Source organism: Pipistrellus hanaki (genome assembly GCF_964339955.1).
Source record: "Pipistrellus hanaki genome assembly, chromosome: 3".
Lineage (NCBI taxonomy): Eukaryota > Metazoa > Chordata > Mammalia > Chiroptera > Vespertilionidae > Pipistrellus > Pipistrellus hanaki.
Window position 1 is genome coordinate 2,819,760 of NC_140505.1, and position 25,151 is coordinate 2,844,910.

Genomic DNA, 25,151 nt, shown 5'->3' on the forward strand with positions numbered 1-25,151 from the left:
CTGCAAGTATAATACATTTGAATATCAGAATTTCTATCAACAGCAGATCTCCCCCTTTTTCTATCTAGTCTTCCACTTCAGAGGTTTATTGCTTATTTAAAACAATGTATATGGGTAACCTTAGTATTGTTTCTTAGTAAAAATCAGATAATAAACTAAATCCTTGAATAGGTGCCAAAATATAGCAGTAAATATAGAAAGTGAAATATGTATTTTACTAGGACCCCTCTGAAATATTTCACTCCTAAATTCATGATAATGAAAATAATCTCCATGTTGCTAAACAGTCACAAGATACACTAGTAATTGTGTAGAGACTAAGACACAACCCATTTCATTATTTTCCTATAGTGTTTCTTTAACATTAGGAAGACTAAGCATCAGATTATTCCTTTTCAGATGATTTGAGGTTCGTTTATGAACTTACATCCAAGCTCTTGCTAGTACGGGGAGCTTGAAGTGCAAACGCTTGGGTGTGTAAACGGAACTCTGGGGAGTGGGAGGGAGACATACGCCCATTCCCCTCTCCGTTTCCCTGGCCTCTGCTCTGTGTTGTGAAATTCCCCCTTTCTCTGCGAAGAAAGGCAGGCATCTCTGCATCTTTCCTTAGGGAAGCATAGCGAGCTTCTTAAACTCTATGGACCAGGTTGTTCTGCAGTCCAAATGCAGCAGCTGGCCTCGCGACTCAGATCCACGCGGTGGTACATCCTTTCCCTGGAACTGTGTGAGGCTCACAGGCCTCTTGCTTCATTGTGTTTTCTCCCTGGACTTCTCACCATTGAATTGTGTTCTCTCCTCTTGTTACATCACAGCTGAATGTCCATGCATTCGCTTTTAGAAAAGGAGCATTTGTGAGTGGGAAGACTTGTCTCAGGGATGAACCACTGATGTATGCATGCCCAGGCAATGCATGCAACTGAGAGTGGTTCTGTGTATTCACCGTGGGACAACCTCACGAGGCTTCACCCGTACCAGCTCTCTTAGCTTTAAAGGAGAATTCACGGGAGTAGTGGCCTAGCATGAATGCTAATAGTAGAGTAAGGTCTTACAACACCCAGTGGAGCTTCCAGTGCTCCCGGATTGCTTCCAGTGCTCACAAATTACTTTGTCACTGACCAGTAAAGAAACCTTTTCTTCCAACTGGTGCAAAAGGAAGTAAAGAGAAGAAGCTAGAAAATGAATGTATGTAAATGCATGGTTGCACTTCCTTCCACCCTGTAGGTTGAAATAATGATAGGGATGACCTGCAGTGAAGCATTGCATTTTACACAGAATAAATCTTCTCTGCCTGACCTTACTGCTGTCACATCCCCGAGTCAGTACTTTGCAGGCAGTAGTTTCTGCGCCTGTGCTCTGCGGTATATGCGACGGAAGAGCCGGACTGCAGATAGAGTCCATGGTTTGAGGAACTTCTAACCACACATTTGACTTGAATATTTCAGTTGTAGGGATTCCATTTGGAGGGAAGTCTGTCTAAATATTGAGGCAGCATAGCATAGTAATTAAAAGCTTGGACTCTAAGTTTTACCACTCAAATAGCTGAACATTGGAAAAGTTACATAGTCGCTCTGAAATCTGTTTCTTCATCTACAAAAAGTAAATAACAGAATCTCTCTCATTTGGCTGTTATAGGGATTAAATGAATGGATATTTATCAAGTACTTAGAAGGGTGCCAAGATTCAAATAGTTTTTTTTTTTTTAAATGAATAAAATGCCTTGCTTATACCAAAGACAAATCTAATATTAGAAATTTCAAGATTATACTTGTCATCTGTGGTTGTGTAACAAATTAGCCCAAAACCTAGCAGCTTAAAACAAATATTTATTCCATCATCACTGGGGGTTTGGGCACTAACATGATTAGCTATGTGTCTCTGGCTCAGGGTATCTAACGGGGCTAAAACTATGCTGTTAGTAGAGACTGAGATATCAGGACTTTAGAGGACAAAGATTGGCTTCCAAGCTCACCAGGGTGATCCCTGAGGGGCCTAAGGTCCTCACCCGCTGTTGGATGGAGACGTAAGTTTGGTGCCATGTGGGCCTCTTGTAGCATTTTATAACATGGTAATGTGCTTCCCTGTAGAGCAGTGGTTCTCAACCTTTCTAATGCTGCAACCCTTTAACACAGTCCCTCATGTTGTGGTGGGACCCTCAACTATAAAATTTTCATTGCTACTTCATAACTGTCATTTTGCTACTGTTACGAATTGTAATGGCTGGCGTCACCACAACATGAGGGACTGTGTTAAAGGGTCGCGACATTAGAAAGGTTGAGAACCACTACTCTAGAGGGAAGGATGGAGTGAGTGAGAGAGGGTGTTAACATGGAAGTCACAACTTTTTGAGGAAATGACAATTCATCTCGTTTACTGTACTCTATTCATTAAAAAAGTCAGTCATTCGTCCAGGCCACGCTTAAGTGGTGGGAAATGTAAGTGCCAGGAGGTGGATTTCATTGGGCACCATCTTAGAGGTAGCCATTTCCTGGGACAATTGATTTCTTTAAGCCTGTGGATGCTGAATATAATACACTTCCATCAGTGTATTATATTCAGCATCAATATAATCAATCTGAAGCTTCTTCACAGCTCCAGAGACTTGGCAATTTTGGAGTGTCCTTCATTTGGCCAAATGATATTTTGTTTGTGATGGCGGATTGTTAATTAAATGTTCTCTCACTCCATTGTCTGTCTTGGAAAGACACAAAGGTCCCTAGTTACTTTAAGGTTGCTTCTAGCACTGGGAGCTGACACCGTTTCTTTCCGCAGACTCTTGTGGGGCAGAGTGCAGGGCACGGGCTGCAATCTCAGGGGAGTGGCGTACCTGGCACCAATTTCAAAAAGGTGTGGAGTGGCTCTGAATGGTGATCCCAGGGGATGAATGACAGCAAAGACTATCACTATGCCAACCGCCCGAACTCGAAGTCCAGACACCTCTGATCACTGTGTCTCAGTGTCAGGCCCAGCAAGGAAGACACAACACAGCTGAGCCCTGGATGCCACAGCTGTGCTCCCATGGAGAAAGGCCGCTTTCATGGTGGCTGTCCATCCCCCAGCCCAGTGGTTGTCTTTGACACACATCCCTCATTCCACAATACAAGGAGCCCGTCCCCTCCCCATGGGGAGCAGATGCCGCCATGAGGTTGGCCAGACACCAAATATTTAGGCTGAAGAAGAATAGGGAGCACTCAGGAGCCTGAAACCAGGAACCATATTTCACCCAGACGGAGGCCAGCCAGGCTTTGGCCCGTTCTTACACAACTCAGCTCCTGTGAGGCTACTTAGCAGCATTTCCGTTCCCCATGTGGCTTCTTGTTGCTCAGCTTCTTATTTTTCTTCTTTCTTTTTTTCTTTTCTTAGAGAATTTAGTTAAGACCACAGCTTTTGGAAGAGTTCTCAGGGAAGCCCTAGCACAATGGCTTCTTTGTCCTCAAGGTCCCACAAGTAAGATCCAGAGAGTATTTCTGCCCTTAAGAGAATCTGTGTTAGGTCCCAGATCATTCTCTTACAACTACCACGTAAGGATGGATCATGAAATGAGGTAAAGAAAAGTGCATTTTGAACTTTGTAAGGATCATCAGCCTATATCTTTCCAAATGCAAAGACGGAAACCATGTTCTAAAACAAGGGACACTATTGATTATATTGGGTCGTGGCACAGTGGGTAGGGTGCCAGCCCACCTTGCAGTAGAAAGTTTTGCACAATGTTTGACTCCCCAGAAATTTGGTTGTCCCTTGGCATCGTGGGGGATTGGTTTCAGAATGCCTCTCAGAAACCAAAAGCCATGGACGCTCACGTCCCCCGTATAGAATGATGTAGATCAAGGCACACAGCTGGTCCTCTGCATGTGCCGACTCCAGTGACCGGAAACAAAGCAGGTGTTTATTGGAAGAGATACCCGTGTATATGAGTGGACCCACGCAGTTCAATTCCACATGGTCCCAGGGTCAACTGTATTATGTGTTGCCCAGATCAGTTCCATCCATCGCACAACATTGGGGTTTTACTGCCAATTAACTCGTGTGAACTTAGCAAGTTCTCCTTGAACCTCACGCTTTATGAGAACTGTTCCTGAAGTGTATTTGTAAGAGAAAACACTTTCTTTTCTTTATGGTTGTTTTCAGTTACAATTTCTCTGCTTATATTGTGCCTGACCTCTTTTAAAACCTTAATTTAAACGAAAAGGAAAGAGTTTAACAGCTGCAAAGCACATTCTAGATGCAAACATCCTTCAGCTCAGTGTTTCACAAAGGTCTGGAGTGGCTCTGAATTGCAATTAGAGTAGCAATGAACTCTGCTGTCCAGGGCTGAGCGGTGAGGCACAACCTCCCAGCGTCTTTGTGACAACAGCGACAAGCATAGTTCTGTTCCTGTGTTCCTTTTGAGAGCAGAGTAGAGAGACGTAGTCTAAGAGATTCACTGGTTAATTTTTCAAACCTGTGCAGCAAGTGAATTTTTGTTGGAAGAAGTTATTATTTCTCTTGTCTCTGTTTAGATTATCTGCATAACCTCAGCCTCTCATCCTAATTCTTCCTTCCTACTTCTGAACGCTTTTTAAAAATTAATTATCCACTCTTCAATTGCGCCTTCAGCTTCTCCCTCCCCGTTGCAGCCCTTTGTGGCTAGGCACATGCCCACACCTTCCCAGTTAGAAATAGAAACGAAGTAGGACTTTTCCTTTGGCCATGCTGTTTCCCCAGGCAACTGAGCTGTGGTGCTCCTTTTTAATAAACTTTTTAAAAGAGAAACATTTTCCAGCTTCAATCCCTCAACTTCTACTTTATCCTCTCATTCTCTAACCCTCAGTGATCTGCCTTCCACCATAACTCCGCAGCAAGTGACCTACCATCTTATCTTGCAGGTCACACGAGACTGCATAGTACTATGAGCAGGGTCTTTCTCAGGCTTCACTCTCCTGGATAAGCGGTGGAGTCCTTGTGCTTTAGCTGTTCTTATTAATTTCCACTTTGTTAGTCCAAAAAGTCCACTATGGGCCATCTTCTTATCTCTGTGGTCTTCTCATGGGCTCTGTAGCCGTTTTCCTAACTTCAACCATTTCTTTTTCAGTCATAGCCTGAATCTCTCTTTTCGATTCTATACCTGACACTTCTGATTCAGATAAATCTTGACATCAAAGCTTTCTTAGTTAATATAAGTTGCTTAGTCAAGTAAATTATCAAAAAGGAGGGATGGTAACAAAACAAAAATCATAGTACTATTATAAAGCCACTTGCTTGGTATCCACATGTGAGCTCTACAGACATCAAGCAGAAATAACCTGGGAGAGACACAGCGCTGTGAGAGTGAGGTTCAGCTTGGGCTCCATGAACCACACCCCTCCCAGTGCTGTCTGTGGAAGCTGCTGCCTTGCCACAGTCAGGAAGCCATCCCAGAGGACACCCTGTACCTGTGGACCAGGATGCACCGCTGCAGATTCAGCTCACACAGCCTTGGTTCACCCAAATCTGCGTCAGCTCAGTGGGTGATCGCATTGCCCTGCAGACATCAGTTCCTAATTACAGTCTTGATTGAGGTATATCAATTGATCGGCACACCTTAAAGGACACGGGGAGCTGTAGGTGGAAGGCAGGCTAGGAGCCGGGGTGTGGATTTTCAGTGCTGGCAGGGCAGGGAGGGATGCGAGCAGTGCGTTGAGTCAGCATTGAGTGAACCAGTTCATGTTGGCTGTGCTCTTGGTCCAGTCAATAGCAACACATTCCCTGCTTCCCATTCTCAGACTTCCATAAAATAATAATAGGCACTAAAGGAAAATGCTCTTCCCTACTGAAATGTAACTCTTTCTCATACAAACAACAAAATATGCTCTATCCAGAGGGAGATCCAAAGTCTCATCAGTTCCTACATCTGCTGCTGATGATACCCCTTCCTTCCTGCCATCCGTAGGCTGTGGACAGCATTATGACAGTTAAGCACCACTTGCGAATTGGAATATTTCATACTGCAGCGATTGAAATAGCTATGGTTTCCACAGCCCTAGTTTTCTATGATTTTCATGAGAATATAGGAGGCAGTTGAAACTTCTTCCCTTTACTACCTGCATTAGCCAGGGTTGTCCAGTGCAAAGGAATCAGTATGATCTGGTTCTATCTATCTATCATCTATCTATCTACATCTATCTATCGATCATCTATCTATATCTATCTATCATCTATCATCTATCATCTAAGTTGTTATAAGGAATTAACCTACCTGGTTATGGAGGCTGAGAAGTCCCAGTATGTGCAGGCAGCTGGCTGCAGAGCCAGGAGAGCAGGTGGTGTGAGTCCCAGTCAGAGAGCCTGCAGCTTCTGGACCCAGAATGAGTCTATGTTTCCGTCTGGCTCTGAAGGCTGGGAAAGACCATGTCCCAGCTCAACACTCCAGCAGGAGAGGTTCCCTTTTAGACACGAAAGGGTCCTTTTGTTGTTGTTGTTCCAGTCAGGGGGATGGGATGAGAGCCACCCAAATTAGGGAGTACAGTTTGCTTCTCTGAGTCTCTGAGTTAAATGTCAGTATCATCCCAGACGCCTTCACAGACACAGCTTCTGGGCACGCTGTGGCCCAGCCACGTTGGCACGTAATGGTAAGCCTCACACCACCCCTTTTAAACTGCCTGTTCCTTCAGGTGACCATGAGCAGGTCAGGAGTCCTTCTCTGTGGTGACTCAGTCTTCCCGGTCAGAGGATTGGAGGGAACCCAGAGGATCCCTGGGTTTTTCATCCTATTCTTCTCTTCACGACGGAGCAGTTACCTATTTCCCCTTAAACTGCACTGATCAGCCCAGTGACACAGGCCCCCCTCCCTGTGTCGCCCTGTGGCATGCAGATCACCGAGGGCCCGCTCTCATCTGCAGGCGCAACGGGCCGTTTAACTCTCTCAGCTACGAGCCTTTCCCTCGGTGCCGTTTCAGCCACAGACAGGCTGACCTGCCACATTGAAGAGATCTGAAGAGAAGAGTGGCTCAGGCACGCTGGTTATTGCCCTCTCACAGGCGTTCAGAGTCGGCAGGTGGTCCAGGCATGAAACCTCTGCCTAATGAGGTTTTCCCAGGATCCCATCCATCTCACCCCGTCATGTTGCTCTGCTCTGCCTCAGGGTCTTGTCTGCATGGCCAGAGAGGCGTGAACTCTGGTCCAGGTGAGTGTGGGAGGAAAGGAAGCGAAGTTCAAGCTCGTCCATTATAAGGGATTTGACCTGGAAGTTGCATGCCTCATTCTGCTCACACCTCATTTGCTAGGACGTAATCACATGACTGTATCGGATGCAGTGGGGAACTGGGACTTGGGGTCTCTAACTGGCCGGCCATGTGACAAACAGATGCTCAGGGTGTTCAGTTCCCTTATTCTCAGGCAGAATTGGGGAAGTGATTTATTATTGGAGGGCATCGGTGTTGGGGAAGTGGTCAGTCTAGGCCACCATACTAAAACCTCTGAGTGTCGAGATGCCAATGGTCCAGGGATGGGATGCAAACGTGTGATGAGAAGGAATTAGGTGTATGAATGAGAGATGCCACCCCCGCTGCTTGGTTCTAAGGCCTGTGTGTTTAGCATCACATTCCTGATGCTTTAAAGTGTACATCACCACCCGAAGGACTATTTTCCGGCCACACTGGGCCTGGAGCCACGGGGAAGGTAAGCCTTTTCCATAGCACAACCAGGGCTCCCCTTCGTCCTGAACTGCTATGGCAGCCACCTCCACGGGGTTCTCACACAGCGTGCGTGTGAAGGTCCAGGCTCATGCTTTCTCCCTCAGCATCTGGCAGACTGCTTCTCATTGGATTCTGTGAGGGCGTGGAGATGGTGAGGATTTGAGTCGTCTGCTCATGCAGCTTCCCCCTGCTTGTGTCCACAGGTGATAATAGCGCTTTGCAAGAATGCCAGTACTTACCCTCCGATGTGTGTCTGAGTGTCCTAGTAAAAGGACCGACTTCTGAGCTCCGAGAAGACAGAGCTAAAGGTGGTTTGATGGGTCACTCATTAAAAATGTAGCAGAAGTATTTATGCGCTCTATTCCTTGGTATATATATTTCTCATTCTCTGGTTTAAAATCCTCTCACGTTTGAAGAGTGTGAGTTCCCCAGCCAGGTTGCCTGGTTCTGTACAACTAGCTGTGTGATCTTGGATGTGTTGCTTAACCTCTGTGTGCCCCAATTTCCTTAAAAATCGAGTTACTATAGTTCCTAGTAATGGGTTAATTGTGAGCACATTTATAGTGGTTATATGGGTCTCTAACACAAAACACATGTCAAATCAATGATACCTGTTATTACTTTCCAACTATAGTTCAATATCTAGTTTGTCAATAAAAGCCCTCCCTCCTTTTACTCTATTCTTCCCTTCCCTGTGGTTTACACCGACCACGCGCTTCATTTCTGCTACGCTGGCTGCGTCACGTTGCCTGACAGGTCTCTCACTTTCACATCGCCGTCTTCCTGACATGTTCTGTCATGGACAGTTGCTTATTGGATTTCACACACATGTGATGTGCCTACCAGGCGCCGCTGCCATTGTGAAACCTCTCCTGCTCTTTTCCTGTCTGAATATGATCTTTCCTCAAAAAATCTTTGCAACACATGTCTTCCCAGGATACCTTCTTAATGAATTAACTGCTTATAGAAATAGATGCACTTTCAATGAATACCTGCCACATTTAGGAAACCTTTTTCTGCTGTGAATGGAGCTTTCAAAGAAACAGACGTATACATAGATGGTTCCAATAGAGTGCTTTTGTGTTGCTAGAGTCATGCTTTGAGTTATCTGAGAGTTCAGAAGATACCGTATTTTCCGGTGTATAAGACGACTTTTGAAATGAAAAAAAGTCAACCGAAAATCGGGAGCAAAAGACCAAAATTACACAAAAATTACCTGCAGATCTTGATGGCAAAGTAAGTCTTTTCTTTGAAGTGGGGGGTAATCTTATACAGCGAATATAGGCCTAAACCTATGTTTTAACTGTAAAATTAGCTCCTGTGTCTCCAGAAGCCAGGGCAGGCTTCCTGGAGGAAGTGATGCCAGAAGGTGACCAGGTGAAGACCAGCAGGGAATCCGGTCGGTAGTTCCAGGAATGAAATGTAGCTCAGTGTTTCTGGAGTGGACTCAGCCCGCTGGGGCTGGGGTGGGAAGGTGATGAGACAGGCCCTGGAAAGGGAGAGCCCAGGGGACTCTGGGAGGGAGCCAGGCGCTTGTCCATGCTCTTCAGGGTCCTTGAATGCTCGTTAGCATATTTTTAGTTTAGATACTTCATCAAAGTGAGGCTTTGGGAGCAAAAAAAGACCAATTACAAATATATTGTCATCATTCAGGTGAGTGAGAGAAAGGTTAGGACTAAGTAGAGGCAGATGGAAAAAAAGAATTTAATTTGAAAGTTATTCATGGGAAAAATTAGAAAGACTATAGGATACATTAATCCTGGGAGAAGAGGAGGAGGAAGGAAGTAAATGCATCTTTCAGGTTTTAACAGGAATAACGGGGACACTGGCCATGCTGAGAAGATCACTAAGTCTGAAATTACTCCGGTCCAGACACAAAAGAGCAGGTTTCCTGTGTCTGCAGTGTACACTGGGGGAATCACACACCGCCCTCTCAGTTCACTCTCAGAGACCTCACTGTCCAAGGGGAATGAAAGTGACAAAGGCGGATGTGTGTTTATATAGGCCCCTCCCACAAAGCCTGGATCTACCAGCTGTTCATCCCATCTTATTTGCCACTGTAAGAACAACTGCCATGTAACAAACATTTAAATTAAAAGAGAAGATCTTAAAAAACAGAACAAGAGAGAAGAAAAGAAAGAAGAGGAAAAGAAGGAATGAAAGACAAAGGAAAGCCAAACATCCATGTGGAAGTTGGGCTAATTTGAAAGTAAAATTCGATTTTAAAAAAATGACATTGGTGAGTATAAGGTGGGGCAAACGTAGGTTTACAGCCTTGTGTATTGAAAGTAACACAATAGTTAATAAGAATAAGCTCTCTGCTTCTCATACTCACGACAGTAAACCTGTGTTTGCCCCACCCTGTATGATAATGTGAAGAGCGGACACCTAATTATGAACAATTACCTTTCCACATAAAGCCAATAATCTCTATTTGATTCTGTAAAGAAATAATTTATGTAAGTGACTGCACACTGTAGACACTCCATTCTATATGACAATTAATGGCAGATGGAGTCATGGAAGCCAGGCCCGGTGGAGACCTGGCAGCTGGGTTCTGGCTCTACCAGGTCAGAAACTCGGTGGACAAGGAAGCCCACCCCTTTATTTCATTGGCTCAGAAAAGCAATGCTTTTTTTCTTGTCTATGTTCTCTAAAACCCTGTGCTTGTGCAATATGTTGGTTCTACAGCATGCATGTCAAACTTAAAGGCCAACAGGGCCAAATAAACAAGATTTAAGTTTATGCGGGCCATAAAAACACAAAAGCTTCAATTTTCATAGAAACATAGGTTTGTTTCAATAGACACATGCTGAATACAAAGGGCTGAAATAAATGAGTAATCATGGAACGTCTTAATAAAAATATTTTTTCTTGAACATGAACTTACCAGACACTGAATAACTGCACAAATTAATAAGCATAATGCAAATAAACCTATTTTTCTTGTTCTCCGAAAGTGAAATCTTTCCTGATGCACACCAAACGAGTCAGTCTAAGATGAATGACGTGGCAATCGGCTGCTAAAATATTGGCTGCTAGTATTAGTGGGAAGAAATGGTGCGCCTGTGTATAACGTGTGTAAGGGAAATGAATGCAACGCGATTAATCAGTCATTAGTGAATGTTGTAGTTCGTTATTAATACCTAGAGGCCCAGTGCACGGAAATCATGCACTCGGGGGCCAGGGTGAGGGGGTCCCTCAGTCTGGCCTGCAGCCTCGCAGTCCAAGAGCACTTGGGGGATGTCCCACTGATGGCTTAGGCCTGGCAGTTGGACATCCTCAGCGCTGTTGCAGAGGCAGAAGAGGCTTCCACCACTGCCACTGAGCTTGCAAGCCATGAGCCCGGCTTCTGCCTGAGCAGTGCTCCCCCTATGGGAATGCACTGACCACCAGAGGGCAGCTCCTGCATTGAGCATCTGTCCTCTGGTGATCAGTACATGTCATAGCAACTGGTCATTCTGCTACTCTGTCCATTTGCATATTAGCCTTTTATTATATAGGATTATGTATAACAGGATGCTATAAAAATTAAGTTATTAAATTTTTATTAAAATGTCCCTTACACACCGTTATATCAGCTGGGCTGCAAAAATATTCCCTGTGGGCTGCTTGTGGTCTAGGAGTTTGGCATGCTTGTTCTACAGTGAGGCCTAGGCTCTCCTGGTATTTTTCCTTTTCCGTTACTCACTTAGGTACCTCTTTGAACATTTATAATGTTTCCCACTGTGGCTCAGCAATATTTGCTTCCTTGTTCAAAAATGCTTGTGACAACAGAAGCAGCACATGGAACTGGGTTCAGGCAGGTTGCCCATCAAGTCCTCAAATCTGTCAATATCATAAAGTGATACAGTGGTATACATTAACACTCTGGAGTATATACTGTTAATTTTCATCTCTGTTAACAGGAACTGTAGAGATAAACAAAACAAAAAAGGTTATGAGTCAATTACTATCAATAGTCCATTAAGCATCTCAGTAGTAGATTGAAGGGTTAAGACTTGATAAAAAAACAATGCACCAGTGAACTTCATGAGGGAAATGGGCTACTAAGTGAATGTGACGAGAGAGCAGTGACAGAGGAGGCATTTTACAAACACAGGCTGAACGTACAAAAGAGCCCAAAGCCTTGGCTTGCTGTTTGCTCTACATTTGCATTAAAATGTTTTTATTTTTATTGTTCTTCAGAGGTTAATAGTTGAACCTGCTTTTAGCAGTTGAACAGCCACATTTCCTCAGTCTGTCATCTGTAATTAACATGTGGATAATTACACATGTGCCTGTAATTACAGGTGGATGAAGAGCCCAGTGTTGTTCAGTTTTAGCTGCTTCTTACTAACAGATGCATACTGTTGATTGAGGAGATTAATTTCCAGTTAATTTTACACTACATGTGATTGTTCAGTAATGTGAGCTTTAAAATAAAAGTTTGGAAAAGAGAAAATTATTTCTATTTAGAGGCTATTTATGTTCATGGAGATAAATCCATTGTTATGCTATAACAGTGGTCGGCAAACTCATTAGTCCACAGAGCCAAAGATCAACAGGACAACCATTGACATTTCTTTTGAGAGCCACATTTTTTAAACTTAAACTTCTAACTTCACTTCTTCAAGATAGACTCGCCCAGGCCGTGTATTTTGTGGAAGAGCCACACTCCAGGGGCCAAAGAACTGCATGTGGCTCAAGAGCCGCAGTTGCCAACCACAGTGCCATAATCTGCACAGTGTAACACACTTAAAATGAAGAAATTTCTAGAAACTCTGTGGCACCTATACCTGGCTTGCAGGGTTTTTTTGTTTTGTTTGTTTCTTTTCCTTTTTTTTTCTTTTCCTTTTTTTTCTCTTTAATGTAGAGTTTCACATACAATCTTTGTAGATATAAGTGAGGGAATAGGCTGTTCACAACACTGCAGTTAATTTGGGAACTGATTAGATTTTTGTATTCATGTTTAGTTCCCGAGTAGCTTTCCTCTCTCCGGACCACCATGTCCTTGAAAAGTTAATTCTGTTTCATGTCTGGGCACAGGAGGCTGGCGTGGCGATGGAAGTTGAAAGCTTCCCAGGTAAAGATCCTTCAAAGAAGAAGCAACTCGTGCCCAGGAAGGATAAAAGTCAACACTTTATATCACTCAGCCGCTTTCAAGATTCCCATCAAATGCATCCCCTGCAGTGGAAGCTGACTAGAGCCGCCTCCCAGCAGAGTTGAAACATCATAAAACAATGACAAGGCTCCTTTGTTTCTGGAGCTTGCAGACTGTAAGACAGCAGTCCAGGGGCGGTCCGCTCCCTTCTCCCCCTCCTGGGGCTGGGAAATCTCTCACCCGAGGCCTGCGCCAGCCATAGTCTCGGCAAAAGATACTTGGTTTGTGTTATCAGCTAGGAAACGTGCAATTCCTAGCCTGAGTACGCCATGCAACTCACTCAAGGACAAAAGTCTTTCAAAACACCAAAGAGTTCATTGCAATTAAAAAAATATTAACTTGTAATTGAAGATTTTTTTTTTTTTTTTTTTTTACTAATACTTTTTATCAGATGCCTAGAATTTGAATTTTTAAAATCTGCATATACATTATGGCAGTGCCAATAGTGTGTTTAAAAACAAGCACTTGCAAACATGGAGGAGTCTGTCTTTCCTTCTTTCTGGGGTGTTGGCAGTTCATCCTTGACCTCACACTAGTTTGCTCCCAGCTGCCGGAGTCGGCGTCCTCCTTCCCCTCGTGGTTGGCATGGTTCTTTCTGGGAGCAAGTACGGAGGGAGCAGTAGGACAGTACCTCAGAATGCAAAGTACGGTTTTGAGTGGAGAAGCTCCCTTAAAATCTGTACTGTAGCTGCTTCACCAAAAAGATCATGAATGGTGCCCAGGACCTGCCGTCTGTCACACTGCAAGCTAATAAAGATGGATGTTAGTTCTCTCAGATGTTCATGGAGTAGACTGAGTTTTGCTGTTGATTTATCTTTTTTGAGGTTTAGTTTTTAAAAAATCCCTGACAGTCCTAGCTGGTTTAGCAAAGTGGTTGAGCATCAGCCTGCAGACTGAAGGGTCCTGGGTTCAATTCCAGTCAAGGGCACAGCCCTGGGTTGTGGGCTTGATCCCCAGTAGGGGGCATGCAGGAGGCAGACTATCAATGATTCTCTCATTGATGTTTCTATCTTTCTCTCCCTTTCCCTTCTCTGAAATCAATAAAAATATATTTAGAAAAGATAAAAATATATAAAAGATAAAAAATTCCTGACATTGGCATTGCACAGACCCTGCCATAAGGTTCCCTGGGACAGACTATACTAATCTGGTTAATTTCAGATGGGTTTGATTGCATTTTGTTCGCTTATATTTTTCTGGATATTTCTCTTTATTCATATAAATGCCATAATCTGCTGACTGATATTTAACACCTGCTACTTTTCATTTCTTTAAAGGTTCTGAATGTTAGGAATTGTCACCACATCAGTTTCTATGTAAATGGTTTTGATTAGAATTAAACTTAAAGTAAGTTATTCTGCTGTCTTACTGTAGTCCCTATAACATGGACAAATACATCCAAGGCTGCTGTATCCTGCTGCAGCAGCTTTGTTCATTCCAAGGCTATAGTTTTGAAAACTGCAGAAAGAATGAACCATCCATGTATTTGGCAGAGGTGTTGAAGTGCACACAATATTTCACGTAGACAGACACTAGAAGAGGTCGCGTTTAAGGAAGCTGACATAATTACACTGCAAAGAAGAGGAGAAATTCAGCGAGGAGCTGAAGGGCCCATATATTCAGCTTGCTGTCACCTGTGGAAATTAAAATGGTGCAGGCCCTTCACAGTGACAGTTGTGGCCAAAGAAAGGAGCCTTGCTCTTAGCCACCGTGTATCCCTCCCTCTGCTTCCCCTTTAGCTGTGTCGCTAGATTCCTCCACAGTGGGTACTTCTGGCCCTCTGCCCTGGTGAGGATTTATAACCCATACTTACCAGGTGCGCCCACACTCTTGAGCGCTGGGTCATCACTCCGATTTCTGTCCGCCAAGATTTGACCAGGACTGGGGGCTCTGGAGATTCCTCCTAATATCCCTATCAGCTGGAAATCACCTGCAAAATGATGAAGAAAATGACATTTTGGGGATCTAATGTAAAATGTGCCCTGACATGTCTTTGGACACTGCCCCATTTCTTTAGATCTGTGACAGATAAAGGGTGTCAAGTCAGTGCACCTGCTTCTAAAATGTAGATCAGGACAGCTCTGGCTCCTTCCCCCGCAGGCCCACCACCCAGGCCCCACCAGCTACAGGTTCCATAGCCCTGGCGCAGCTCCCAGGTGGCTTCGGGGACAGGGACATAACCAAGGGGAGTCAGATCTAGAAAACCTTAGGGTGCTTCTCAGAACCTAATATGGGACATCCTCCAAGACCAGCAGAAGTGAGGGAAGAAGTCAGGGAAATCCTGATTCTCACTGTTAAAACCATAATCATTGAGAAGAAAATTCAAGTGATCCCTGCCACGGATGTTCTGAGTTAACTGTCAGGGCATGGTTGGTTCTGGCTTAGAATTTTTGTTGGTTTTGTTTTGGGTGCACAGCTCTAAAAACCAACAGTTCATATTATTTTTTTCATTTTGCTTTTAGCAGATCTAAAAATATAATTCTTAGTCTTTGGAAGGCAGGGGGAATACTAACTTGTTTGAAATAAGGTACCTATAATTTAATGTGCCTGTTAATGAATATCTTTCTTCTTTTGAAATAGAAGTTATTAAAGAGCATTATAATATTTTAATAGAATAGTTTAAAAATAAAAGACACTTTCTGTTTAGAAGGTATACTGTTCTCCAGAGACAGCTACCAGGTGTTATTCCTCTGTTCCTTTAGATAGCATCCTTCCAAGAGTTATTACCAACAATTTAAGTCAAACCGACTTCTGTCAAAATAACAGGAAAATTAGGTGCAGTCAGCAAAGAAGAGAACAAAGATGAAGATATTACTTGAGTTTTAAAGAATAATGGGAGGAGAGAAAATGGTATCATGAATACATCATAACATAGATATCTGATGTTTAAATAATGAACCCAGATTTCATCAGTCAAGGCCAATAACAACCAACATACATAAATTACTTTGGCTTGCTGCTGAGAAGTCACACTGTTACCATATAAAACAACAGTCACCAGGAGCCAGGAGCAAGACACCAGTCAGCTTGCATCCTGTGTGATCATGCTAGATTTAGTTACAGGAGACAATAGATTTTTAAAATGTGTTGAGTTGAAAGCATTTACTGATTTTTTTTAAAATGCAAAATCTGGAAGTTCTAGTGCCTGTGGGAATTTTCTTTTCATTAGACAAGATTTTACTAATTGTAATAATATATAGCCTTTTTAGCTCAAATGACCCAGACCTAAAGAATTGCAGTAACTTATAAAACTTAAGAAAAACAAATTTGGATTGATTTCAACATTTGTTTTTGTTATGAAGATTACAATCACAAGTTTAAATCACAGTATCCATAAAACGTTTTGTGGGAGAATTATTCATTAATTCTAACAGGACATTTATGGAACTGCCTATAACTCGTGCATTTAACAACCCTTTTTCAAGCTCTCATTGTGGTCACGGCTGCTGGCCAACTGATGGGCAGGGTGTGAAGTGGAATAAGACATGGAGGCTGCATTGGAAAGATATATGGTTTTAATGCTATAGCTAAGACATAAAAAATGGCGTCACTGACATACAGAATGACATCATTAACAAAGCATTTTTATAGACTTAATTTGTATGTTGAAAATAGCCTAAACTTATACACTACATCTGGAGTCTAGATCCAGACAAAAACATCCATGAACACCCAAGATGGCAGTCACTTCTGCACTCTTTAAAGATAATAAATCGGTCTCTACATCCTTAGATTACACACTCTGAGCTATGGCCATCCCAGCGCTGCCCCTGCTGAGCATCTTCTGTGAGTTCACAGACATAGATTGAGTTTAAAACCATGTTGGTGCATTCTAAGTGACCTTAGAGTGTTCAGATGGAAACACAACACACGGTTTTGGAAAGACATTAGGTTACCTGCGACGCTGCTGTCGGTTGACAGTGGGCTGAATTGTGTGCATTGCAAACAGCTCCTGGGGGCTGCATCCTCCCTGGGAGTGGAGAAGGGGCGGAGCTGCAGGGGCCAGTGATCCAAGAATCCTCTGATGGGGACAGTACAGTGGCCCCATGGATGGAGTGGAGACGATGTCCTGGTTACTATAATCCAGCCCTGCCGGAGCTCCACACAGCATTCTGTTTCTCCAGCTGGGCACCCGTACCAGGCAGTGGTTCACTGGGAAATGCTTTTCCTGGGAAATTTATATGACTGCAAGACTTGGGGGTAAAGGTTTTTAAAATACAAATAGATATTCCTATGATGCAGGATAAGGCACTCATCGCATAAAATATAACATTTAATTTAAAAACTTCAAAGAAATGTTAGGCTCGCCGTGGTCCTTTCCACGGGTCCACTCGATCCCTGTGGGTGCAGGTCAGCCTCCTCTGGTCTTAGGGGACTCGGCGGGCAGGTTTGAGAAGCACTGGCTGAAGGGTAGACTACCTCCCTTCCCCGTGGGTGGAAAACAGGCTCAGAGAGGTTAGACCATGTGTTGGGCTCAGAGCTGGGACCACAGCTACTGCCCTGCAATGTTGAAAGGACTTTTTTAACTTTGCTTAAATAGCAGAACTGCTCTTGAGTAGGTAGCATCACCATTTGCATTTTATAAAACGTTAAACCAGGGCTTGGTTATGGCGTGACCTTCTCTCTGAGGTAGTTAAGCATCACAGCTAAAGGCAAACTCAAGGTCCTTCATTCCGAGGCAGTGACATTGAATGCAGCCACGTCAGTGCTCAGTTTGGAGGCTCATCCCTGTCACGGACCAGGCATCCTTTTCCTGTGAGTGATAGCAACCATGGATGTCAGTACAGCGGTTTACTGTACATCCTGTACGGAGGAACCCGTGGACGCCTTTCCTCATTTGTTCTGTGGCTATATTCCTGCTATCTCTACAGTGCATCCACCCACTGGTCTTTTAGAAGTGATTATCAAGAGCCTTTCTTTAACACCCGACACTTGTCTTTGTGAATTCAAGCCTCCAGAAAAGATGATGACATTCATGTTAAACTTACTTGTCTTTATAAACAATTGACTCCATTTGGTGGTCTCTGTGAACATCTGACATTAACATTGGTAGAGGTCATTTCTGGCCATTGTGTTCTAGCCAGACATTCACTTTTCTTCCAGATGAAGTAATTGAGAGCCGTTTCACAATATGAAAGTCTTGGTCAGGACTGAAGTCTAAGACAGCCCCTTCCTCTGTAGGTGGGCCAGCGTGGTAGGTTAGTGAACGGTTTCTGTGGCAGCGAAGTCAGGATGAGGGCAGGGCGACAGAAGTGTGGGGGAAGAGCTGCTTTCAGGGCACACCGAGGAGCCCTGGTTTTCAGGCGCTTGTCACCATTAAACATGAAGAAGCCAAACCCCTTTCCCCTGATGCCAAAGCCCCTGTGCCTCTCCGTCCTGTGTCTCTATAAAGATCGTGCTGTGCCTTCCTGGTAAGATTGTGATAAGATTATCCTATTTGTCAACTTAGCTACATGAGTATGTCATAGTTTTACAATGTGTAGACAGTATATTCTAGGGTAAGAGTACACCTCACACACTGTGACCACAATGTAAACATATTATAGTGCATGCATATATAAAATATTTATAGACACAAATATACATTTCATTCATATTACATACCTATATATACATATATTCAAAAACATATACATTCACACACTTGTACATATGTAAACTTTTAACTCCCTGTGTTAAAAGATTATCTTTTAACTTTTAACATGCTTATCTCTGGGTAAACTTTGTCATCTATATCTATCTGTATCATCTATATTTGTATCATCTATCTATCTATCTATCTAGCCAAGCTCTGATCTAAATTTAGTGTTTAGAAAAAAGAAAGAATAGTTTTCAAAGACTACAGGGATTAAAGAATAAAAAAGGTTGGAGAAAAATTAACATATCTTAGACAAAGGAAAGGGAGATTTTAAGATAGAATTTAGGGTCAGATTCTTCAGCATCTTGTGAGGGGGTGTCAGGACCTGTTGCTATTTTTCTTCCCCTAATTCCCTACTCGTCAGCTCTTCACTCCTGCCTCCACCAATAGGCGCAGGGCTGGGGTCCTGTTCCTGGTAGAGGCCCTGGGAAGCACCCTTCATCCAGGCTCTCGATCTTTGCACATTGCTGACTCTCAGATGTTGGCTTTGAGCCTGCTGTGGGACATCTTGTTTAACTCTGTCATCTAATAATTCCTGGACTCAACCTCCCCTATTTTCTGAGCCTAATGTGTGTTTTGGCTTCACTGCCTACCTGCTACTTGAATGTGCTACTCACCTAGCATGTTTGATGGACAGGCTCATCTGATGCTCATGATGAACTGCTGAGACTGACCTCAGCTAGCCTCCTGTGCTCCTTAAAATTGGGCTATGTTTGCTCTCATCTGCTTACCTATTCCCATCCCCCCCTTCTTCGGTGTGTTCAACGTGTATGGTCTGGCATGGGATACAGAGAATGAGGATTGAAAAGGACAAATAAAATGTCATTGGTGAGCATTCACAATGCAATTTCAGGAGAGTGGGGCGACTAGAAACAGTGAGAAACACTTGACTTGTATCGCATTCTAGATCATCTGAATAGGAAAATGAGAAAAACAATAAAGAGTGATGCTGCATCTGTCTTTGCAGAAAACTAGCAAGAAAAAAAAAATGGAGTGATTTGCTACATTTGTAGTATTACTGAAAAAGTGAGAGATGAACACATATTTAAAGAAGCTCCAATGTACGGGGTGGATGTGGAACTAGCCAAAAGGGAACACAGAATTGATTGCATCTTGTCAAATGGGAGGCATATAATGCATATAATGCATGATGTAGTCATAGTTAAACAAGACCCCCTCATTGTAAAACCTGGTGGCATACCCTGTGAGATGCACATTTAAATCTTTCAGACGTCATGACACAAATATGCCCATCCTGAGTGTGAGACCGTCAGCTCACACTGAGCATCCACTGAGCTGTCAGACTGATCCAGGGGAACAGCTGTCTGAAAACCGAACTCTGGGAGCAAGATCCCGGTTCAGAATTAAACTGGGGGCTTGGAGGAGGGGGAGGGGTGTCAAGATGTTAGAGGTCAAAGGCAGTAGAAGGTCAAAGCTATGCAATTTCCCAAAAGCCCAAGTCTGCATGCAGGTTGTAAGTTATGATAGGCAGTCCACAAATCAGGCAAGCCCAAGGGAGGCGGAAGGAGAAGGAAACAGAATTGCATGGTGTACACAAGAGGCTTCATTCACTCCTTCCTCTTGAAAGAGCCAATCTTCGTATCTGGGTTGAAGGCAGCTCAAAATTTGGGAACTCTGGGTAGGAATGAGGGGCCAGAACTTTATCAGTTTTATTTACTTCCATTTCAGGTGCTTGAGACAAAAGCAAACTAAAAAAAAAAAAAAAAAAACCAAAACAATTAATTTACTCTGGAGCTTTTGGTGTCCCCTAGGCAGAGTTCTGTTCACTCTCCTTGGGTCTCATTGATTATTTCTTCCTATCAACTATTGTAAGTGAAGGCATATTAAAGCTTGTGCGCCAAGTACTGTCTATAACTTACTTTCCCCATTCTTTGATGTTTGCTTATCCTTGTGTTAAGCAATGTTATATTAATTGATTTTTCCAAAGTTATTCTCCCCACAAATGGTAGATATTTAAATTTGATATTTCTCACTCAAAGGCCATAAATAATTTCAGATGGACTGGTCTGCCTTCAGAGCCTCTCGGCAAAGGAGAGTTAAGTTAGCACTCAGGTCTGATCAGCATTAGGGCAGATGCTATCAGAAAAGTGGCTCTTATTTCATGGACTAGAAAGCCCAAGATTAGGCTCTGCATGGATGTGGAAAACTGAGAGAACTTAAACCCTGAATTGTGTAGCTGCTCTGACCAGAGGTGGTGGGAAGTTAGTTCCTCACGTGGAAGAAGATGGTGGAAGAAGAGTATCAGGACAATCGTCCAGGTGTGATCCCCATTACCACTCGATCATTACGGCCACGAGGTGAGCCACTGAGTGACACCCAGCTTGTCCTTTCAAAGTAGGCCCAGATGGGACCCGGGAGAAGGTACCCTGCCTCTGCTTACCTAGGTTCTGAAGATAACCTGTGGCAGGTCTCTGCACAGTGCTGCATCCACTGCTCAACCTCAGACTAGAAGCCACTTCCTGTGAGGGAGGGTGGATTTTGCTCCCGTAGGCATCCTGGCTCATCACCTCTTGTCATCTGAGTCCATAGCATGTCTGGGAAGGGGGTATGGTTGCCTTTGCCATCTTTTCGTATTACCCAATCCAACTGGGGTTCCCTTAAATTTCACTAGAGAGTCTCTTATTTAGGGTGTCCCAAAATTGTACACGCACTTTGAATGATTATGAAGTCAATATTTATTAACATACACTTCATTTTCAAAATTTAAATGAATCTCTAGAAACGAGTAACTTTTTGTCAGCGCCTGTTTTCAAACTGCTGATAACATGAAGCAAAGGAGTCACAAACATCAAGAATCATTTTCTCTGCTATCTATGTGCCCTCAGTTTGTCAGCTATGGCCAGTTTTGTACCATAAATTTTGTCTTTTATATTTCCCCATAAAAAAGCCTAGCGGATAAATTTCCTTTGGTCAAAGCTTACTCTGGCTTCACCCATTATTTCAAATCAGTTAAACTGGAAAAGGAGTGGAAACTGAGCTGCCCGCTGTTAATGTGTGTATACGCTTCTGGGGTGCCCTGCATTTTTGTGCCTTGTCTACACTCTCGCAGCTGAGAGATGGGTTTGGGTCCTCACAGTCCAGTGGATGTAACAAAGCAGAGGCAGATATCAGGGGTGCCGATGCCTCCCCTCTGCCTTTCTTGACAGTATGCTTTGCAGCAGGGTGCCACACAGGGCCTTCAGACACAGCACCATGTCCTCACTGACCCCCTCACATGAAGCTAGAATGTGATCAATGTGTCTTTAGTTATAAAACTAGAGGCCGGGTGCACAAAATTCAAGCATGGAGTAGAGGGGTGTTCCCCTCAGCCCAGCCTGAACCCTCTCCAATCTGGGATCCCTCTCACAATTTGGGACCACTGGCTTCTAACTGCTCACGTGCATACCTAACTGCCCCTCCCTGCCAACCTGGTCACCCCCAACTGCCCTCCTGCCCCCCTGCCGGCCTGGTCACCCCTCATTGCTCCCCCTGCCAGCCTGGCCGCCCCACACAGCCTGCTATTCAGTCGTTTGGTTGTCCAACTAACCCCCCTGCTGGCCCTATCGCCCCATGCAGCCTGCTGTTCGGTCATTACTGTGAGGGTGTCCTGACCAATTTGAATATTACCCTTTCATTAGTATAGATAAGGTCAGTAATTATGGTGATTTGTATTTCTTCGAAATGCTTACATTTTGTGACAACAGTTGTCTGAAGGAGAAAAGGATGTGTTTTTCCTTTTGATTGGCAGACTCATGCCCCAGCCTTTCTTTGTGCCTGCAAAAGCTCGCCTCCCTGTCACCACTCCCCTCTCCTTCGTTGCCTCTTTCTTACCAGCTACACTCTGAGGGGAGCGATGGTTCCAGCATCCCTTTGGCTCTTTCCCAACATTGAATTCTGATGCTTGAAAATACATTTTCTTAAAAAAAAAAAAAATCCTGGATTGTAACCATTAACCTTGAAGCAGCTGTCCATTCTATCCATTTCAGCATCTTGACTCCTTCAGAGCTCTTTTCTTAATTACCTCCTCCACTAATTACAGAGCTAATTAATACCTTTTCTCTATTTAAAAAAATCGAACTAAAATCATCTCGGCTTATTATGGGCCCTCTCACCACGTTGTAAATTGCACTCTCTTTATTACGTTAAAGGTCAAACAGAAAAACCTATATTTTTATTAAATTTTTTTCTCTCAGTTGAACAGACTCTGAGTTACTCCCTGCCCCAGGATAGTCCAGCCAATTGCAAATGTGTCTCCACTTGCCATTTTAAGATGGATGTGGGAGAACCGCTCCTTTGTCAAAATGGCAACGGGAGGCCCGGGTGACAATCCTCTCCCCAAGACGTGGGACTGCACAAAGCTGTCAGTTTTCAAAAGGTGGCGCTTCTCATTTTTGACTCCTGCTGTTCCTGACAGTCGAAATGGCAGCAGGAGGCAGCAGCTAAAGTGAAGTTCGCTTGGCATCTGCCCTCAGGTGGAAATTAATAATGGAAGAAGCTGGCCTGTGCTTAAAAACAGTTAGTGTCAAATGTCACACCATCGACTGTGACCAGTCCCCTAATGAGGTGGCCCACACTGTCCACGGTTTTCCAGAGCCAGACTTAATTCTCATGCCTGCTCACAGTGTTAATCTGTGTTCTCCTACTTGGAGGGCATTCGTTATGTTCTGCAATATTGTGTTCTCATTCAAGAACTATGCATACATTGCAGCTGGGAGTCTCACCAAACCCACAATTGCTTTGAGTTTTAGAAATTGTCCATGGTGTTTTCTTCTTTTTATTCTGTTTCTGATGAATTGATATTTACATTTTTTTTTTCATGTGACAGCCTCACCTGATGTCACAGAGCTCTGCTGATTTTGACCCAGGCCTTAAGTCCACGGATTTTACAGAGCTGCTGGCGCTCTGCACACTCTCCCAGTTGACTCGTTTATTTATGAGCTGATGGAGTTCATTGTCTTCCTTCTTTGTCTGACGCCTTCCGGTTCTGCAGCATCAGCTAGTTTGTATGTAATATTTGCAATTCCTTTCTTTGCGGATGGATGCTCTACTCCCAGGGCTTGGGGTCTGGGCGTACAATAGAATGTTGATGATCCGCTCCCAAACCCCACTTTGCTACTTGAATTCCCAGATTCAGCTCTGTGAGTAAGCCCGGGCATGGCACTTAGCTGCATGTTATGTGTGAAGCATATGCATTGTCTTTTTGCCCAATAAATTTTCACATCAGCTCCTCTGGTGCCTGAAAAATGCCTCGCACAGACTTTAAGCTCCTGCCATCTCCCTCTCCTTACCTGTCATCAGGGATGTTGACGGATGTATCTCTCCCCTCACTTCATTTTATAATCTTTTTAGCTCTCCCAAATGACTCTTTCTCAAACTTGATTACTCCTTGTTTTTCCTATTTGTCCGTTTTGGTCCATTGTATTCAGGGCGCTCTGCCTTCGGGTGAGCCTCCTGACTCCCAGGAAAGATGAGTTATGCTTTGACAATTCCCACTCCCTTTGTCTTTATGGTGACATACAAATTTAATCCCACCCATTGTGTGTAATCCTTTCAGATTTGTTTCAGGTAAACTACTCACCCATTTCATGTTACCTTGGCAGTAATCGGTTTTGGTTAGTAGCAGTTACTACAACGTCAGTCAGCTGTTGCTCCGTTTTTACAATTGTCACCATCAGGCCACCCTGACACTTCGGTGTGCAGGAATACGCTGACACGCTCTTATTGATTTTATTAAAACTTTCTTCATTGCTGATACTTTTCTTATGTAATTGTTTATAAAGAGGAGAGGGCATCTCAGCATTTGCTCTAAAGCAGGAGTTCCAAGCGTGGTTGTGTAGAACAGTGATTTCCAACCTTTTTCATTGCGTATCATATAAACTATTAAAATTCTGAGGCACACCAACACATACCCTTTTGTCAATCTGACAAAAAATTGGGTGTAACTTTGATTCACTCACCCCGGACGGCTATTGTTGCGTTGGCTGTTGTCATTTTTTAAATTTGATTTTAAACAGACAGGCATTGCATGACTTTCAATTCTCGCAGCACCCTGGTTGAACATCGCTGGCACGGAAGAGACTCCGGGGAGCTTTGGGAAAACTGCAGACCCCAGAGCCTCGGTCCAGACGTCCAGATCCCAGTTTGCTGGTAAAGGTCCCAAAAGCTGGATTGGTACGGAGCCCCCCTGGTACCTGAGTGGGTCAGTCAGCACCAGGCCTGTGACAGGCCTTTGGGAGACAATGCAAGCTGCTTTCCCACGGGGTCTGGGAGCATGGATCAATACCGAAGGCAATGCAATAATGAAGACAGGAATGCGCTTACACTGTGAGCCACTTCGTGGTGACAGCACGATCGGTTTCCAGTCTCCCTGGAGGACCCTCACCTCTGATTGTTCATTCCTAAGTCTCTATACCTCCTCTCCTTTTTGACACAGGGACACTTCACACAGGTGTGCTAACTAGAGCTGGCTGAGCTGCGGCTTCTCAGGGGGCCCTCTGCGTGAGAACCTGGCCCAGTCTGAGGGCAGATCCCTTCCCAATGACAGGTCCTCACCCGGCAGAGGAGCGCCCCAGGGCCCACAGGAGTGGGGAGGGAAGGCGAGGGAAGCAGGCCGCTGTTGGAGGCATCACGGTGGGTGAAATGATGCAGAGGGACTTTGAGCCCAACATGAAACAGCCACCTTCCCGGAAGGCCACTTAAGAAAGTGTCCCCGGGTGAGGAA

General features: G+C 44.0%; 1 long non-coding RNA gene across 1 annotated transcript; it reads left to right on the forward strand.

Annotated features, from left to right (window-relative positions):
- Positions 1-20,790: 20,790 nt before the first annotated feature.
- LOC311619815 lies at positions 20,791-23,655 on the forward strand. The gene is made up of 2 exons (XR_014794586.1): positions 20,791-20,996; positions 23,256-23,655. It is a non-coding gene; the product is annotated as an uncharacterized lncRNA (long non-coding RNA).
- The last annotated feature ends 1,496 nt before the right edge of the window (positions 23,656-25,151 follow it).